The sequence below is a fragment of the Chiloscyllium punctatum genome, chromosome 36 (genome assembly GCF_047496795.1).
Source record: "Chiloscyllium punctatum isolate Juve2018m chromosome 36, sChiPun1.3, whole genome shotgun sequence".
NCBI lineage: Eukaryota > Metazoa > Chordata > Chondrichthyes > Orectolobiformes > Hemiscylliidae > Chiloscyllium > Chiloscyllium punctatum.
In genome coordinates, this window is record NC_092774.1 from 28,470,308 (window position 1) to 28,478,320 (window position 8,013).

Here is an 8,013-nt window from a genome sequence, read left to right on the forward strand (position 1 = left end):
TAGAGTTCAGCCCTAGATTTTATTGAATTCGATATTGGGACCGGAGGGATATATGGTCCCCAAGTGTAATATTCGGTGTTCTTCGTTCTGCTGGTGCTGAGCTTCGCTGGAACACGACAGCAAACCTGAGACAGAGATGTTGGCCAGGGAACAGGGTGGGGTGTGGAATTGGCAGGCAACTGGAAGCTCAGGGTCTTTTTTGCGGGCAGAGCGTAGATGTTCTGTGCAGCAGTCACCCAGTTTATGCTTCGTTTTCCCCAATGTAGATGAGCCCATATTATGAGCAGCAAATGCAGTAGACTGGGTTGTGGGTAGTGCAGGTTAAGTGCCACTTCACCTGGAAGGTAAGTTTGGGCCCTTGGATCGTGAGGAGGGAATAGGTAAATGGGCTGGCGTCACACATTCGGCAGTTGCAGGGGAAAGTGCAACTCATTCTGCAAGTTTACTTTGAGAAAATCCGGGACTTGAACTCCCAAGTCTCTTTGCACTTCGGATTTTGCATTTTCTCCCCATAATCCTTCTGCTCCAACAGTGACTATCTGGTGTCAGGGTAGCACCAGTGATTTCCTGACATATGGATTGTATTTGGGGATACCAAGGAATGTCAGGATCTGCGAGTATCTCAGGAGCAATCGTTATTCCTGGGGGAGGCAGAGAGGAATGTGGTGTGGTCCTGTAAACTCCAGAACTTTGATAACTTAATGAGTCCGCAATAACTCTTTCTGGAGCAAGAAACGAAAGGGCCAATGAGAAACTACTATAAGGGAGTTAATAAATAACATACATTAACTATCGCTGGGAAGGAGGAGGCAAAGCAATGAACTGTTCCTTTGGACAGATGAAATAATGGTGTTTAATAACTGTGTGACAAAAGGATCATTACTTCTGCCTGTAGAAGGAAGGCCTTGGCGTAAAGGGGTTAATTGCAGGACAGGCTGTTTCAAACAGGTGGAAAACCCTCAAGGATAAGAAGGTAAGCTACAGACCAGAGGTCTCCAGAAGGGTGGGGAGGTGGTGGTTAGAATATAAAGAAACGTTACACCACAAATCTGAAAGTGACTGAACTCCAACAGAATTCAACTCCAGAACGTTTCAGCTGCAGTGCTTGGAAAAACAACACTGCATCAAACCCCTGTAAACTTCCAGAGATAGGCACTGTTGGTGGAAACAATGTTAAACTCCGCCATCACTGGGGTGATAGCCAAGATGGAGGGGGTGTGGGGGCGGGGGGAGAGAGAGGCTGAACTTGCTTACTTGAGGAGTTATATATTTTGGTTGCTACCTACAATAAAGTGTAAATCATTGTTTCAACAGTTGGTTGTCTGTGTAGTTTCTGAGTCAGTATTCAAATCAAAGCGATTCACCCACAACCAGAGTGAGAGGCTGGCATTAATAATGACTCCTTTGCATTCAGCAGGACGGCACGTCAATACTTTTACAGCGAATGCTGAACTCCCTCCCCTCTCTGAGATCTCAAACCAAAACACCAAAAGAGGAGCGCGTTGCCCTATAATCTATATAAAATTAGTGTGAAAAGTGGTGTCATCTGCTCTAGTCTTAAAAACAAAAATAAATCCTTGACACTTTAAAATCAACAAAAAACAATTTACGTATCCAATTTGAGTGGTGAACAACTGAACTAATCTATTAACAAACCGAATAAATCCCTTCGAACTACTGACAATTCTGGCATAAAACAGGATTCTTGTCATATGCTGTTCCAATAAATACAAGACCCACTAATACAACAAGAAATAGAATTTAGTCTCTCTGATTACAGCCAGGTTACATATCTTCCAGAATATATTCTATGCATCCTTCTATTGAATCTTTTGTCAGGAATGTCTCCTCCAATTCCTGCTCTTCTGTTTTTTTTTGTAAATGATGCTGACTCATTCACAGATGACTGTCAGAGCTGATTTCTCTCTCTCGTGCTAAGGACTCCTAGCTGTAGCAATGGGGAGTTAGCTCTGGGGCTCTGTCCAACTGTCCCCTTCTTTTATACCCTTGACGCTATATTGAGTTTTTACAGTAGGATAGGTCCTCTGTTGTCAGATTTAGGTTTAATAGATTTTGGTAGCCAAAGGACCTGATTTAAATTAATTGTCTAAATTGAAAAGTCATTATCTCGGCCTGCTAACTGTACGAACTTTTGATAGAAATGTTTCAGCTTGTGTGCTCTCTGTTGTGATGATGTTACTCCTTTAAGAAGATTATGTTGTTCTTGATTTTTTTCCCAAGAGGGGTTGTAAAAGGCAGAGGGTCTGATCCGTTTGGGCTCAGGGTCTTCACTAATGGCCAACAGATATTGGCAAATGCAACAAAGGGTTGAGATCTTTTTTCCTAAAACGCTTCTACCACAAAGCCGTCTGTAAGGTCACCCCTCAGCCTCTGACCCTCCAGGGAAAATAGCCCCAGTCTATGTCAGCCTCTTGCAGCAGCTCAAACCCACCAACCCTGGCATTATCTTTGTAAGTTTTTTCAGAACTCTTTTATGTTTCACAACTTGTTACAAACATGTCGACTAATTCAGAGAAGCCTCTCAATTACAGCTGTAAATGGAGAAAGTGTGTTTAATAATGAGTCATAAATAAAGGCTGCATTAATCTTTTATTGTGAAGTTTTACTTCTACATCTCCAAACAGAGCATACACACCTGGTCAGAAGCAGCCTATGGGATTTAAGACACTATTGGCTGTTTTCCAATGAGGACTGACTTTGCACAGAAACCATAGACATTTTAAATGAATGGGGTGCCATTTGTTTTAAGGTCAGGTAAACTTAAGAGGCACTGCATTGGCTTAGAAATGAGAGATCCTTGACACACACACAGCTGAAATCATCACTGCGCCATTATTAACAAATTGGAATTAAGGCTGGGATGTTTTCCCCCTGGAACAGATGAGGATGAGAGGCGAAGTTTATAAAACCGAGAGGGTTATAGATAGGATTAAGGATTGTTGTCTCTTCCCAAGTGTGGGGGAATTTCACGACTGGGGACACATTTGAATGGTGAGTGGGGGCACATTTGCACGGGGAGAGTGGAGAGATTGTAAAATTTTTGCCCCACTTATTTTTTCAGAGTGTGGTTTGTGTATGGAATGAGCTGCCAGTGGAAGTGTTTGAGGTAGGTACATTAAGAACATTTAAAATACATTTGGTCAGTACATGGAGAGGAAAGACTTAGAAGGATAGTGGCCAAGTGCAAGGAAATGGGGTTACTGTTGATGGACATTTTGGTCGGCATGGACCAGTTTGGGCCAATGGGCCTGTCTCCGTGCTGTAGCACTTACTCGTGTCTCTTTGTCGCTCCAACAGTTTTGAGTTTTCAGATGAGCATCTCACTTAATCACACTGAATAAAATCTGATCTCATGAGTCAACTCTGATGTGGAAGTGCTGGTGTTGGATTGGGCTGGACAAGGGCAGAAGTCAATTGGCACCAGGTTCGAGTCCAACAGGTTTATTTGAACTCAAGATTTCAGAGCACTGCTCCGTTGTCAGTGAAGTGATGAAGAAGCAGCTTTGAAGAAGGAGCAATGCTCCTAAAGCTTGTGATTTCAAATAAACCTGTTGGTCTGTAAGCTGGTGTTGTGTGACTTCTGATGTCTTCATCTGTGGGTTTGTGTCGAACGTAATGGGATATTTTGTCCAACTCGGCATTTTTAAACAGTATCACTTGGAGGGATTCATTTGAAACCTTTCAAGAGGTGAGTTCAACAAGACTGAACTATTCAAAGTTACTTGGACTCCATTTTAAAACTTACATCAGGACCGGTAGACATAGAGATATACAGCACGGAAACAGACCCTTTGGTTTAACTCATCGATGCTGACAAGACATCCTAAATTAATTTGGTCCCATTTGTCAGTATTTGGTCCATTATCTTTCTAAACCCTTCCTGTTCATGTCCGAAACCAGGTGCCTCCTAAGTGGTATAATTGTACCAGCCTCTACTTTCTCTGGAAACTCATTCCATACACGCACTACCCTCTGCGTGAAAACATTGCCCCTTATGTCCCTTTTAAATCTCTCACCCAGCCAAATAGCCTCTCCCTGCAGCTCAAACCCTCCAACCCCCGGCAACATCCTGGTAAATTGTTTCTGATACAGAAGTCCATGCTTTGCGAAGAACCCTTCTTCAGTCCTGAAGGAGGGTTAATACCTGAAACGGTAACTTCACCTCTTAATGCTACCTGGCTTGCTGCATTCTCCCAGCCTCCTGCTTGCCTACTTTGGATTCCAGCAACCACAATTTTTTTTTGTTTCGAACAAATGGCGGAGCAGACTCAATGGGCTGAATGGCCTAATGTCTGCTCCAGTGGTCTTAGCTTTCTGCGGATTGTTTCAATGGGAACGTGCAGTCCCAGACTCCGAGTAGTGTCGCCCACTGGAAGCAAAGTTTAAGGAATCACAGAATCCCTACAGACTGTAAACAGGCCCTTTGGCCCAACAAGGCAACACCAACCCTCCGTAGAGTTACCCACCCAGACCCATTCTCTTAACCCGATTACTTTACATTTACTCGGAGAAAGTGAGGACTGCAGATGCTGGAGATCACAGTCGAGAGTGTGGTGCTGGAAAAGCACAGCAGATCAGGCAGCAGCAAGAGCAGGAGAATCAATGTTTCAGGCATCATTCCTGAGGAAGGACTTATGCCCAAAACGTCGATTCCCCTGCGCCTCAGATGCTACCCGACCTGCTGTGCTTTTCCAGCACCACACTTTTGACTAGTCTACATTTACCCCTGACTAATGCACCACACTTACACATCCCTGAACACTATGGACAATTTAGCTCGGCTAACTCCCCCTAACTTGTACATCTTTGTATTGTTGGAACAAACCGGAGCACCTTGAGGAAACCCATGCAGACACGGCAGGAGAACGTACAAACTCCACACAGACAGTCACACCAAGAGTCGAATCAAACCCGGTCCATGGCTCTATGAGGCAGCTGTGCTAGCCACTGAGCCACCATGCCGCTCTGAGCCACTGTGGGGTTGCAGTTGGGGGTGCGAGGCAGTATGCAGTTCAGAAATTTATTTTTAAAAAGCCCACCAACTTTCCCACTGCACCCAATGTCAGAACAGGGCAGAAGGTTTAGTCCACAGTAGCGTCACTGGCGGTATCCGATTATTGGGAGCACTGGTGCCCCCGCTGGTGTCTTCGCAAGTTGCTGGAAAATGTGAACCTCTTGCCACACTCAGGGCAGCTGAATGGCCTCTCCCCTGTAGGGAACCGGCGGTGGGTCAGCAGAACAGAAGAATTGCTGAAGCCCTTCCTGCACTCAGGGCAATAGAACGGCTACACTCCCGTGTGGACCCGCCAGTGGGTCAGTAGGTGGCAGGAGCGATTAAAGCGTTTCTCGCTCTCTGGGCAGGAGAACGCCTTCTCCCCGGTGTGGACCCGCTGGTGTATCAGCAGGGGGGAGGAACTGCTGTAGCCCTTTCTGCATTCGGAGCAGTGGAAGGGCTTCTTGCCTGTGTGGACCCACTGGTGCCTCAGTAGGTCAGAGGATTTGCTGAAGGCCTTCCCACAATCATAGCGTGGAAGGGCCTCTCCCCGGTGTGGACATACTGGTGCGCAAGTTAGTGGGAGGAGTGGGGGAAGCTGTTTCCGCACTCTGGGCAGGAGAACAGCCTCTCCCTGGTGTGACTGCGCTGATGAATTTCCAGGGCAGATGGGACACTGAAGCCTTTCCTGCAGTCACCACACTTCCACGGTTTCTCCATGGGGCGAGATTCCTCTGGTTTCTCCATGGCCAAAGCTTCAGCTGAACACAAATGAATGTACAGCCCCTCCCTGCCGTGAATTCCTCTTTCCAGGCTGTTTCATTGTTACAGGATACACAGTCAATACGCTGCCGCAGTAGCGTCTCTTATCCAGCATCACTGATGCTGAAAATGTACTGAAACAGAAACCAAAGAGTTTTGCTCCTTCGCACAGAAAATTGTTGCTGTCCCAATGGATTGACTGACTGTCTTTCATTGATGTGAAAATGAGGACTGCAGACGGTGGAAAGTCAGTCAAAATGTGTGGTGCTGGAAATACACAACAGGTCAGGCAGCATCCAAGGAGCAGGAGAGTTGCTGTTTCAGGCATTAGCCCTTCGTCTGTTGATTTTGAAACTTGTCTACAGATCTTCAATTACACTGGAAAAAAAAGTTTATGAAAGTCATCCCTGTCAGTCAGAGTAGAAATTCAGAACAAGCAATTCTGCTTTATGTGGAACATGCTTTTCTTTTGTAATTCCATGAAATTGAAAGCACCATTTACCCTACTCCAATTGCTCTACATTTACACCTGATTAATGCATCTAACCTCCACATCCTGGACACTATGGACAATTTAACATGGCTAATTCATCCAAACCTGCACATCTTTGGATAGTGAGAAGAAACAGCTGAACTGGAAGAAATCCGCCACAAATACCAGTTGGAGAATGTGCAATATCCACACAGACAGCGGCCCCGAGGCTGGAATTGTACCTGGGGCCCTGGTACCGTGAGGCAGCAGCACTAACCACTGAGACACCGTACCTTCCTTTTCCAGTCCCGCCACCAAGTCACTCAGCTTGAGCTCAAGCAAAGCACGACGTTTAATTTTCGCTTCACGCTCACTGAGCTTTCAGCCCGTCCCCACTTCCCCTCCAGGAAATGCAAAGAGCTGGGGTTTGCCACTTAGAATCCCTACAGTGCGGATAGAGGCCATTTGGCCCAACAAGTACATACCAACACTCCGAAGAGTAACCCACCCACACCCATTTCCCTACTCTTATCACTCTCCATTTAGTTCCGATTAATATACCTAACCCACACATCCCTGAACACTATGGGGCAATTTAGCATGGCCATTTTTACCCTAACCTGCACATCTTTGGACTGTGGGGGGAAACCGGAGCACCTTGATGAAACCCACATAGCGGCGGGGGGGCGGGGGGGAAGGGGGGAGGGGACAATGTGCAAACTCCACACAGACAGTCACCTGAAGCTGGAGTCAAATCCTTGTCCCTGGTGCTGTAAGACAGCAGTGCTAACTACTGAGCCACCGTGCCACCCATGTGTGCTGAAAGAGATGCAATGTGGAACTGTATTGACTGTACCGCACAGTGGATTGTTGAGTAAGGTCGAGTCTCGAAGGATCTGGGAAGAGGTAGCCAACATTTAGGAGCGCATTGCGACAGATGCTGGAATCCGTCCTGAAAACTACAATTGCTGGAGATCACAGCTGGTCAGGCAGCGTCCACATAGAGAGAGCAAGCTAACATTTCAGGTTCGGATGACTCTTTGTCGAGATTTATAAAATCCTGATGGATACAGAGAAGATGAATGTCAGGAGTCGTTTCCCTGGAATGAGGGATTTCAAGACTAGCGGACATATTTTTCAGGTGAGAACATAAAGATTTAAAAACAAAATAAGGGGCAACATTTTTACACAGAGTGCTTCACGTGTGGAATGAATTTTCAGAGGAATTGGTAGATGCGCTTAGTCACAGCATTTAAATGACGTTTGGATAAGTACATGAATAAGAAATGTTTCGCGGGATATTGGGCCAAGCACAGGTAGGTGCGACTAGTTTAGTTTAGGATTATGGTCGACATGGACTGGTTGGACTGAAGGATCTGTTATCGCACTGTGTGACTCTGACTAGATACAGTGGATGTGGGGGAAGATGTTTCCACCAGTAGGAGAAACGAGGACCAGAGGACACAGGCTCAGGGTGAAGGAATGTTCTTCAGAACTGAGATGAGGAGGAATTTCTTCAGCCAGAGGGTGGTGAATCTGTGGACTCATTGCTGCAGAGGGCTGTGGAGGCCACATCATTGAAGGCATTTAAGACAGGGATAAATAGGTCCTTGATTAGGAAGGGGATCAAGGATTACGAGGGAAGGCAACAGAATGGGGTTGAGAAACATATCGGCCATGATTGACTGGTGGAGCAGACTCAGTGGGCCAAATGGCCTCATTCTGCTCCTGTGTATTGTAGTGTTAAAACTGGGCAGATCATGGA